This window comes from Garra rufa, chromosome 8, assembly GCF_049309525.1.
Source record: "Garra rufa chromosome 8, GarRuf1.0, whole genome shotgun sequence".
Classification (NCBI taxonomy): Eukaryota; Metazoa; Chordata; class Actinopteri; order Cypriniformes; family Cyprinidae; genus Garra; species Garra rufa.
Window position 1 is genome coordinate 19,528,026 of NC_133368.1, and position 12,571 is coordinate 19,540,596.

Consider the following 12,571-nt stretch of genomic DNA (forward strand, 5'->3'; position numbering starts at 1 on the left):
GTGTCTCTTCTTGCAGCTTTTGCAAAGTGTCGCTCGAGACCCAGCTTTCTTTTTTATTCATCAGCACTGCGGCTCTTTAATTGGATACTATTATGTGCTTCTCTGGTTTATAAGAGCAAAAATGTGTTATGTTTGTTCATCTCTTTTTGCCCGTCACTCTTACTTTGTTGCCAAATTGGACAGATAGTAAAACTAAAGTATTCTGCTGACATTTTACAGAATTTACCAGTATTTTAATGCTGATGTGTGCACGGTCTCTTACCATTAAAAAGCCTGAACGCCGTTGCCTGTGTGAACAGCATATTTCTGTATTTACCGGTAAAGTCATACTTGTAATTTTATGGCAATTTACCGGGATAGCTGTGTGAAAGGGACTAATGATTATAGCATTAGTTAGCATTAGCATAGAATTATAGCATTAGCTAAACACTAATAACATTGCTATGATCAGGGCTGGGCAACTTCAGTCATGGAGGTCCACTGTCCTGCAAACCTAATCAAACACAGAAGCCTGTAGCTTTCTAGTGATCTTAAAGACACTAGATGCATTTACATAGACCCTAATAATGCAGTCGTAATAGAACTAGAAGCAAAATCAGAATCGTGGAAAGTGTGCACGTAAACGTAGCTATTGATTAGCTTATTCAGGTGTTTTTGATTAGGGTTCGAGGACAGTGGTCCTCCCAGACCGAAGTTGCCTAGCCTTGATCATAGCAATGTTATTAGTGCTTAGCTAATGCTAGAATTAGTAGTACACTATCTTTGTTTATTATAGTTATATTAGCCCCCAGAGTTCACAGAGATGAAATGTGGACTCACTTCGGCTTCCACAGTAAAGGCGGCACCAAGGAAATCGACAAGAGTCATGCAATAATAATGAAATAATTTTTTATTGGTGAGACTGTAGTTGTTTAACCTATTTGTAAAGACAGCACCTATCTGACAATTGGCTTTGATGTTTTTGAAAGTGTGAGATCCAGGCAATCACCAGGAGGTCAGTACTCATGTGCCACATTGCTTTACAGTCCAGTTCTGACACTCAAATGCCTATTGCAGGTGCTTTCCTTGGTGGAGAGGGGTCATCATGAGCACTCTGACTGCACGGTCTGCAGCTACATAACACCATATGCAGTGAACTGCAATGCACTGTGTGTTCTGACATCTTTGGCCAGCATTAAGCTGTTCAGCAGTTTGAGCTACAGTGGCTCTTCTGTGTGATTGAACTTTACTCTCCACATGGTTCCCTTGCAGCACTTTTGGTAGGTACTAAGCACTGCAGACAACTGAGCCGCTGTGCATCTCCATTCAAAACTCCCCATTTTTTCAAAAAAAAAAAAAAAAAAAAAAAGTAAAACTTTGACCAAAAATGACACTTTTAATAAAGATAAAAAATGCCATTACAAAGGTAAAAACAAAATTCCCCTGTAAATCACTTTTTAAGGAGTCAAATATCACCTCATAATGGGAAGGCTATTTTTTTTAATCAGATTTTATTGATTATTGATTAGAAGGTGTTCCTAAAATTTTGACTGTGTTCTTACATTTTTTAAGTTAAGAAAGTAAGTGTAGAGACCTGGTTGGTCCAAGTAACTTCTAAACAGCGTTTTTCAAATATTATATACTTCACCTTTATCTTTTTTTTTTCAACTAAAGAAAGACATTTAAGTTGAGAATATTTAATTCAACATTTTGATGAAACTGTTCTGTGTTCATCAGTACAGTATTTTAAATTTTCTGTAGTGTAGTGGTCATCACGTTCTCCTAACACGCGAAAGGTCCTCGGTTCGAAACCGAGCAGAAACAGTGTTTCTCTTTATGGGGCAGGCTGTGGCCTAATGGTTAGAGAGTCGGACTTGTAACCCAAAGGTTGCAGGTTCGAGTCTCAGGTCCGGCAGGGATTGTAGGTGGGGGGAGTGAATAAACAGCACTCTCTCCACCCTCAATACCACGACTAAGGTGAGTCCCTTGAGCAAGGCACCGAACCCCCAACTGCTCCCCGGGCGCCGCAGCAATGGCTGCCCACTGCTCCGGGTGTGTGTGTGTTCACTGTGTGAACTGTGTGTGTGTGCACTTGGATGGGTTAAATTCAGAGCACAAATTCCTAGTATGGGTCACCATACTTGGCCTCACTTCACCTCCTTTCCTAAATGTTAAATTTAATTGTGCCACGTTTCTTCAAAAACTGAAATGTAAAATTTCCATTTTATATGCAGGCCTGATAGTGGAAAAAATTCCTGAGCCTGAACTTTTTTTCCCTTGCCCCCGAGGTGAGTGGGGTGGAGGTAATATGTATGTGACGCACTTTTACACATAACTTGTTGGTTCAGTTCAGTCAGATAAAGGTTTTTCACAAAAAAAGCTTATAGATTGGCATTTCAGCCTTTATCCCATTAAAATGAATAAATCAAGTATATAATGCATAACATTTATTTAAAACAATGTCCTAATTGTTTAGATTTTTAGAAAGCACATTAACTTCTTTCACATTTACAACTCTGTGTTTGCATAAAAAAACATTGGTCGAGATTTGCAATAATCTGACCAAAAACAGCTAAAAATTTGGACGTGCAAATTAATTCTATGTCACGAGGGGGCGCTTTAGGAGCGCTGAAATATTACGGTTTCCCTAAGAATGGCTGAAAGCTAAGCAGCATTAACGCTGTTTTATCAGTCATGAAATGAAAATGCCAACGACACGTTTCTGAGGACAGTCGGTTCCCTTCAGATACATTCATATAAAGACAACAGTGCCGCGTTTTGACTTTGAAACGTGCAGTGAGCATATTTATTCAATGAAATCATTGCCTCTTAAAGTTTAATCCAGCTCTATCGCGATTCTCGTCTTTCCGTCCCCAACTGTAAGACCTCTTAAAATAATTAATCCTCTTCTTTTACTATTTAAAATATTTACCACTTTTTATGGCCTTAAATTTGATACAACTAAATTGAGGAGTTTTAAGGACCCCATGAGCCCTCTACTTCAGGATAGCCCGTCGGGCAGCCGGTCAAATAATGTTGGTAGCCCGACTGGAAAACCCAATAGCTCCGGGACGTCGGGCTAGCGATTTTGCGAGCCCTGTAAATATGCCTTTATCGAAATCCTTAATGTCTTCCCCTGGCTTCATAAACATAGCCATGACTTACGGTTTGAGTTGCCAGTAGGAGACAATTGTACAGTATAGGAGCTAAAAACACCTTCAAGCATGGAGCATTGCCTTAACCTGTATCAATCTATTTGACAAAGACACAAGGCCCGCCCCTTCCCTACTTCTGATTGGCTCATCGGCTAGAATGTGACTTGTTTGAGTCGTTGAGCGTTAAAGCTGCTCTCTGACCTGCACATCTCAGATTTAGAGAAATGACAGAGCAATATCCGCGAACCTGATTTTTTTTTTTTCCCGCAGCCACAGTACGCCGGAAATCCGGCGTGGTGCCGGAACGCTATCACCCCTGTATATGACATAAACTTGTCCAAAACAAAACTGTTAATTTACTATCTTGAGCATGCTTTGACACTTTATTGAAAGTTTTTGATTGTAACCATTTGTAAAATAGCAGTGTTTCTCTTTAGAACATTTATTGTCATTGTAATAATCTAAGTTTTTCACTGTAAAAAAAATCTCATAAAGTGACTGCCAAACTAAAAATAAAGTAAAATATCTTAAACAAGTGAAAATCTGTAAAATAACAGTGTTTTTCTGTAAACCCATTAATGAAAATTTCTGTAAAATTTATCACTTTACTTAAATTTTAATATTTTACTTTAACTTTACAGTTTTTGTTGGCAGCCATTGCTGCCAGTGATTTGCCCATTGTTTTACGAGATATTTTTACAGTGTGCTTTTAAATAATTTTTTGGCCAACCTGTCTGAAAATGACCGATACCGATAACCATAAAACACTTAATATCGGTGTCGATAATTAGTCGGTCCCTAGTATGTTTATATAGAATATTGTATTAAGAACAGGTATTGTATATTTAGCTTAACATTTTGTTAGTTCATGAAACATGCTTCTATATTCTGTACCCACCTCCATCTGTCAGGGATTACCAGCTTCCTGACAGACAGGCAGCAGCTAGTGAGGCTGGGAAAATTCACATCCAACACCTGCACCAGAGCTCCTCAGGGCTGAGTTCTCTCCTCACTGCTTTTCTCCCTCTACACAAATGACTGCACCTCTAAAGACCCCTCTGTCAAACTCCTGAAGTTTGCAGATGACAGTCATCGGTCTCATCCAGGACAGCGACAAGTCTGCTTACAGACAAGAGGTTAAGCAGCTGGCTGTTTGGTGAAGTCACAACAACCTGAAGCTGAACATGCTCAAAACTGTAGAGATGACAGTGATTTCAGGAGGAACCCTCCATCTCACCATCATTGAAAAATTATGTCAGTTAAAGGTACTGAATTTTGGTTTCGGTTACTTGATTAATCGTCCAGCTCAATGTTGAATGTCATGGAATGACCACTACAGCTAGAGTAAGCTTTCCAACAGGACATGATGAACGCAAAATGATGAGCATGACTCGTCAAATTAATAAACATCACTCATCAATGCAGACTTGGTCATTGTGAATTTTATTCCCAAGGTATTACAAAAAGACTTCAGCATTATCAACCACATTACATGAATCGCACACACTTCACTGTGGGACTAGGAATGTACCAAAATTAAATTTCTTGGTCGAAGCCGAACAAAATTAAACACTGGGCCGAAGGCCGATTACCGAACATGGTTTTTCGTGTCCACCTCGCCTCGATTTTTAAGACCCTCTTCTTGAATCAGGTGCTTTTTATTGGTACAAATAAATGCAGCCTTGCTGAGCAAAGGAGAATGTTACAATAAATGTATTAATAGAGATTGTTATTATTATTTATGTCTTATTTATATACTTTTTTATTTTATTTTACAGAACAACAGTATAATTACACTACTAACATTTATGAAGGTTGACATTTATTTTGGTGGAAACCCGCAAGTAGTCCTTAGTACTACTTTTTTCTGACAGCAGCAGAAATGAATGATTCTCATTACGCTGTTTTAGCGCAGATTTTCCTCACGCTTTGGACTTTGAACCCTCGTAGCGCTGTCAGAATACACACAATTTGTGTGTGTATTAGACAACATAACGTTCTGTACTTTATTTACTAATGGTTTAAGGCATTTCGTGATTTCAATCATCCTACAGTAACCAGCAACAACCACCCCTTTCTCTTCTCATGGAAGACATGCGATACCAAACAGTCTCTTGCTGTCGGTACTTGTAACGATTTTTGCGTCTTTCTCTGACAGTTTTAAATGCTTCCACACTGCAGACATGTTTGCTGCATTAGTGCACGCCTCTATTTGATCACATCACAGTATAATTGATTTCCTTTTTTACTATTTTCGGCCGAATAATTTTGGTTGCCGAACATTCGGTGCATCCCTATATGGGACCCTGTTCTTGACAAAACCATTTGGTTTTTTGATCATTTAAAAAGGGCTGACTTTAGGATTAAAAATAACACGACTAGTGGTGGGCCGTTATCGGCGTTAACGTGCTGCGTTAACGCGAAACTCTTATCGTGCGATAAAAAAAATATCGCCGTTAATCTATTCTCATATTTGGGTTTGGAGCTGGGTCTAAACTACGCAAGCTATGATGACTTTCACCTTGATAGTTTAACGCTAATGTATACCGAATATGGTCACGCGTTTAAGTCTCCTCCACCAAAACACAGACAGGATCGCGTCGTCCTCCATTCATGAAAACCGAATCTACTATAGCGCGAAATGCCACGTAAATTCGTCGTTTTTTGGATTCATAAATCTAATGTTGGTCAGTCACTTAATTCAAATCGCGATATGGACTAGTGTATGTGAAAACTGAAATGCAAAAAGACCGTTTTAATATGAATCTGAAATGTTCCGTTTGCCTAGCTGTATGTATGCATTGCGGAGACGAGCTTTTACTACACTCATACTGAAACACACGTGACGCTCCCGGTAATTTTTGGCTTTTTTTTAAATCTCACATGAACAGATAAACTTAATCTCCCAAACTGCTGTGAGTGTCACTTTTACCGTTTCATTTGAGAAAACTAGCATCATATCATACTGTATGACACAGAAACGTCACGGCAACCTGTCAAAATAAAAGTACGGTGTAACATGTAATGGGCTGGGTAGGTGTTGACGTTAAAAAAAACACAATCTAATAGGTAGAAAAAATAATTTCATTGTTAGTTAGTTAGTAAACACAAGTACATCTAATTGAACATAATTTATTTTCATCAACAAATGATCATAGAACAGCTTTATGAGCTTTATGATCCATTCTCAAAGACTTACTTTTAGTCATTATTTGGGTAGCACACATATTCTGAATGCCTTCAGCAGAATTCAAATTAGCCATTTTAATCTAGATTAATCTAGATTAATTCCAAAATTAATCTAGATTAATCTAGATTAAAAAAATTAATCTATGCCCACCTCTAAACACGACACAACATAATATATTCCTTTTTTCACTAAAATGGGCTTTAATTTAAATAAGCATTACTAGCGGTCAGGGAGTTGTAGAAAAAAAATTATTTAGTGTAATGTCAACAAACAAAAAAAAAACAAATAAAAAGAAAGAGACAGCATATTCTGCTTGAACTGAACATTTATACTGGTTTTTGATCATCAAAACCCATCCTAGAACAGACGCTAAAAAAGCAGGAATATATTACACATCTCTGAATAAATTCCTCTGGTCTATTACTTGTGGTTAACCACATGGAAAAAGTCTCTACATGGTTTACTCTTAAACTTAAAGGCATGGTTCATCCAAAAATGAAAATTCTGTCAATTCTGCCAATTCTCTACAACTTTAATTCTCAGAACACAACTGAACATATTTTAAATTAAATCCTAGAGGTGACTGCCCCTCCACTGACAGATAGCCTAAGCAACTTTCACTTCGAAGGCCCAGAAAAGTAATGCATCATGGAAGTAGTCCGTGTTACTCCTTTGGTTTAACTGTAATTTTCTGAAGCAACAAATAATTGTGCATATATAACTATATTCCAAATTTTCTTTACTTCAGTTTCAATCTCCAATGTGCGTTCATGAGAGCTGCTTGTTCTTCATGTTGATTTGATATGAGAGTACGACTACCACGACCCTCAAAGAGATCTTTTTCTCTCTGCTGGCAAACAGTACAGCACGGGTTGTGAACCGTGCTCTTGCGTCAACACAACATGCATGCGTTGTGGTGCTCTAGTTGACCGGAAAAAAAGCAGCTCTAATGAACGCATACTGGAGATTAAAATGGAAGTAAAGAAAATTTTGTATATAGTCTTTTTTTTTGTCAGTCGCTTCAAAAAATTACAGTTGAACAAATGAAGTAACATGGACTACTTCCATAATGTTTTTACTACCTTTCTGGACCTTTAAAATTAAAGCTTCTTAGGCTGTCAGTGGAGGGACAGAAACCTCTCGGATTTCATTTAAAATGTCATCAATCGTGTGTAACGGTGCTAAGTCAAAATATTTACACTTAAATACAAATGGTTTAAATATCACACATCAAAAACTTTTCAAGTCAGTAGACTGCTATTTAAATACATGCAAAAAACTAAAAAACATTTGAAGAAAATGAAAGGAGGGCAACAAAATCTTACAATGTTTTTTTCCCCCCACAGCATTTATAAAATAAAAATAAAAACACACACACACAAACAAGCATACATTCATTGAGAAAGTAAGAGGCTTTCCAAGTGTTCAACTCAGTCTTGACAAGATCATCGAGTCGAGAAAATTAAACTGTAAAGTGTCCTTGAGTTCACAAAACACAAAAGTTTTTCCTTTTTACTCAGATTTTGAAAACAGTCTTAAAAGTTCAAAGTTCACACACAAACAAAAAAAAACAACAAATAGGAAAACTAATTGCAGCATTTATCTCGCTAGGTACATGTAATATAATTCTGAGACCTGTATCCACAACCCCCCAAAAAACACACATAAACACCTATTTGTCATATACAAGTGTGGACCCCTTTAGGTGTCACTTTTCAGAGTTTTCAGTCACATGACTGGCTCGAAGACCTGGCGGGCAAAACATCCATAAAACTTCAGCACAAGCCGCTTAATTTTCCATTTGTTTGCAATCCATAAATACTTAGGTACTCTCTCAAAAGAATATGTAACAAAGATATGTGAACAAAATGCAAGCTTTGGCACTTGCAATACAAATAAAACACCCACCGCAATTTCAACCACTAAAAACAGTGTGACATTCTAAAACATCTAATGTGAAAATACTTAAATTGCCTTTATGTATACTTAAAGTGCCTAATATTAATATTGATATTGTATAGTGATATTAAAAAAATTAATTTAGTATACACCTTATAGCTGAAAGTGTTTCTTTAGAATCGTTTACTATGGGAAAACATTTATTGCAAAACTCTGCGCATTGTGTTTATATTCTGGGTTAATCTCCTTGCCTGTTCACCATATGCATCATCAATAAGGTGTATACTGAATTTGGCCTTTAAATATCACTGTGGGAGTTTGGGGGTGATCTACAATAATACTGATGCACTATTCAAATTATGATCACCAGAAACGTCCTGAAGCTATCATAATCTAGCATCACAGTTTCGGACCACCTAATGGTCAATACCACAGTATCAAAGAGTATTAGGTAAGAGTTTTTTAAGCTCCGCCCCCTGACACCCTCACATTCCCGGAATTCTTGCACACTACTCACCTGGCCCTACCTTACTAACACCCACCACTCACCTTTAGCAAACCCATTTATACCCACTATCACGTGTTCTCTGACTGAAAAAATATAAAACAGAGAGTAACATCTAGAACAGGCTACACAGAATGGACTCTTAGTAAAAGGACTGCGTGCGTGTGGGCTAGCTGAGATAGTCACAGGAGACAGATTAAGATAGCATTAACTTAATAACCTCCTCATGCACTGACCTCCCTCTCCAACCGTAAAAAAACAACAACTTTTCCTTTAATAAAACTGCATTTAAATCTCGTGCTTCTTTCGCCTAACTCCACTCAGGATCAACAGCAACCTCAAACTTTCAATGTTAAAGTCGCACTTTAAGTTGTCCAAATACTAAAAGTAATTCGTTCTCATTACCTTTCGGAGCACTCCTTTAATCCAGCCAATATGTTTAAATACCAAAGCTCATCGAAAAAAATATATTCTCCACTGTCGGAGCTCATTCGTTAGTTCCGTGAATCCAGTGCCATACTCCAGGAGCCCGAAAATACTCTCCTCCCAGCGTGCGCCGCACTCCGGACAAGCAGAATACGCATGACGTCAGCGCACCCTGGAATTTAAGCCTCGCACGCCATTGGCCCACACCGGGTGGAGCGGAAGCTTGGTTGGTCGGCTGTGTTGTAAAATTGGCCAATAGGAGAGGAGAAAAAAGTTTCCATGGTTACACTTGATACACGAGTAACGCCAACAGTCTTTGATACAGAAACATTATCAAGGTAACAATGTTTTAATGATGTTTTTATTCTGTATTAAGGCTTAGATGTGCTGTTTTTAAGTTTTTACTTTTAACAGTTGCCAGTAGTTCGTCAAAACCAAACTAATATTTTAAGATGTTTAAAAAGAAAAACGATAGATCTACATAATTTCTGTAAATTAATGACTTTACACCGCAGATCATACTGTCAGTTGGACACTGTATGGGTAAAGCTATTCAGGGAAAACTGTAATGATTGTAAATTATATTTAGTAGTAAATGATGTTTATTATTTAATTTGGACGGGCTAAACCGATACAAACAATTGTGTTTGTAGCTGTTCTCTTTAAAAAATGTCTTAGTTAATTGTCAAGTCCAGTTAAGTCATATTTATTTACACAGCGTTTTATACCGTTTCAAAACACGTCACATTAATAAACAGACAAACAACAATGTGAATAGAATCGTGAATTAAAAACGATTTGAATTGAGCTCTAAGCAGCATCAATAATGCCATTATTCAGCTCAGTGTTGTTTTATTTCAGCTCAAACTGTCAAAATTATAAAGTCCATTAATTATAAAACAAGTTCAGTACAGCTAAGCAGCAGCTTTACAACAGGCAATAGTGTCATTATTCAGCTCAAATCTGTTAATTGTCGCTCCAGTTTAGTAAGCGTGCCCATGTTGCAGTTTTCTTGTTCTCATCTGATAATTACAGTGCAGTTAAATCAAAATTATTACTGAATAATAATTGTATTTTAAACCTGTCATATAGATTGCATCGATTTCACATGTATACAAAGTCTTACATTTGTAATCATATTTACATTTTATTCTCCTGAATTATTCACAGATGAGTAGCAGAGACTTTTGATCCTTTCCTACAAACCACTGCTCCGAAGACACAGGTAGGCTGCTGTGGTCAGACTTTACCATTACATCCAGAAAATGATCTGTCAGCACAATCTGTCATTCATTCCCCTCAGCAAGTTAGAGCTGCAGAAAAAGTGTATACATCTATAAGTATGAATATAAATTCAGATAGAAACTATGTATTGACTGACATTTAATTGACTATGTTGTAACAACTGCAAGTCTATTCAAAAGAATTGAATCATTACCACAGGGAGAGTTTGACTGTATTGTTCCCATTTACTTGCTTGTTAGCACTCTCAACAATATTTTGATACCTTCACATAAACTTAAATGATATAGTCAAAAACATGAAAGTCCGTGAACAGGCTTGTTAGCCACAACATCTCAGCCTCTCAGTCCATAGAAACAAAAATAATAATTAAAGATGGTACTCATCCGTCCGTTGGCACAGTTCCTTTGGGTCTGACAACCAAATCCGGGTGGAAAAGAGTAAAGAAGAGAAAAAACAAAAAAAGGATGTCCCCAAAAAGAGAAAAAACAATAATCCGCTGGTTCAAGGCCCCACAAAAACAGGTTATCCTCCAGCTGAAAGAATGCTCTCCCGAGTATGGTCCGTGTGCGTATATCTCAGACAAGAGCGTGAATTCATTAAACAGCTCACAAGTCTAATACACAATTGTCTCTTTTTTCCCTTTAAGAGATCATTTTGGACCCTTGCCCGGCCCAGGTAACAAAAGCCTGCCACCTCACCAAACATACCTCTCTTCAAAATGGCCGCCCTTCCTCTCTTATAGACAGGCCCATCAAAATAAGAGTCCTTAGCAGCGAACCAAAAGTCCCCATAATTCCCCCTCACCAAAATGTACATGTTAACATTCAAAATCAACATATCATGCAGTTAAAAATAATAAACCCTTTGCATCCAGACATATTTAAACATTTCTGAACTTTTTACAGCCAAACTTGTTATAAACAAACTTTTTACCTCACACAAGAAGCTATTATACAGTTTACTGTGGCAGTGTCACAGAGTCCCCCACCCCGCAGGAGGCTAATTGAGAGATTCCGCCCCAAAGTATTGTTTAAGGTTCACTACATTTACATTGTCCACCTTTTCCCCAGAACCCCATTCAACAAGATAGTTCACTGGCCCCAACTTCCTCTTGATCTTCACAGGGCCTTCCCATTTAGGGGCTAGTTTAGATGAAAAGTAGGCGTCTGCTTTTGACACAGGATGAGCACGGACCCAAACCAGGTCCCCCTCTTGGAACTGTACAAATTTCCTTCTGGCATTATAATACCTGGCCTGTTTAATGTGCGCATTCCTCATTGCTCTTAGAACATCCTGATAAAGTTGCTGTTGTCGTTCTACAAGGGAATATCCTGACTGCCCTGGATTTGGTGGACAAGCTATAAGTCGTTCAAGGGGACCTTTCAACTGCCGGCCCAGTGCTAGTTCAGCAGGTGAGTGGCCTGTGGATTCACTGGATGCAGTGTTAATAGCAAAACGAAATTCAGCCAGCCACTTGTCCCAGTCACGATGGCTTTCACCTACAAAGGATGCTATCATGGTCTTTATGGTTCTGTTGACTCGTTCCGAGAGATTTGTTTGAGGGTGGTAGCTGGTGGTAAGCTTCCTTGTTATTCCCCATCTCTTACACATATCCTCCATCAACTGGCTTAGAAATTGGGGTCCACGATCTGACAGAAGGAACTTCGGAACTCCCCACCGCGTAAACACCTCTTCTTGCAAGATCTTGCAGAGTCGGTGAGTCTTACTGTCCCTGATAGGGAAAAGCTCCACCCATTTGGAGAAATAGTCGACTACTACTAAAAGGTACACATTCCCCTTTGTGCTCTTGGGAAGGGGGCCCATAAGATCCACCCCTAGCATGTACCCAGGTTCTTCTACTTCCGTGGACTGGAGGAGACCAAAAGGCTTGCTATTACTAGGTTTGTATTTCTGGCAAACCGTGCATTCCTTCACGTACTTCCACACGTCTTTGCGCACTTCAGGCCACCAGGCAACTTCTAGAATTTTCTGAAGAGTCTTCATCCGTCCCAGATGTGCCCCCAGGGGACTGTTGTGGAAGTAGTTGATAAAAGTGGTAGTTAGACTCTTGGGCACTACAAGCTGATATTTTATGCCTGGAGCACAGGGCGAGATTCTGTACAACAGCCCTTGCTGGACCTCCCATCTAACACGGTTAACATCATCTGTGAT

The 12,571-nt window shown here is 38.5% G+C and overlaps 1 protein-coding gene across 4 annotated transcripts in view; it reads right to left on the reverse strand.

Annotated features, from left to right (window-relative positions):
- Positions 1 to 9,280, reverse strand: part of LOC141341227 (plakophilin-4-like) — a 104,778-nt gene extending 95,498 nt beyond the window's left edge. For 3 of the 4 annotated variants that reach the window (XM_073846376.1, XM_073846377.1, XM_073846374.1), the window contains exon 1: positions 9,134 to 9,280. The gene's annotated coding sequence lies outside the window, so the exon portion shown is untranslated. The remainder of the gene's footprint in view (positions 1 to 9,133) is intronic. The other variant, XM_073846379.1, reaches the window with a different exon arrangement.
- Between the last annotated feature and the right edge of the window lie 3,291 nt (positions 9,281 to 12,571).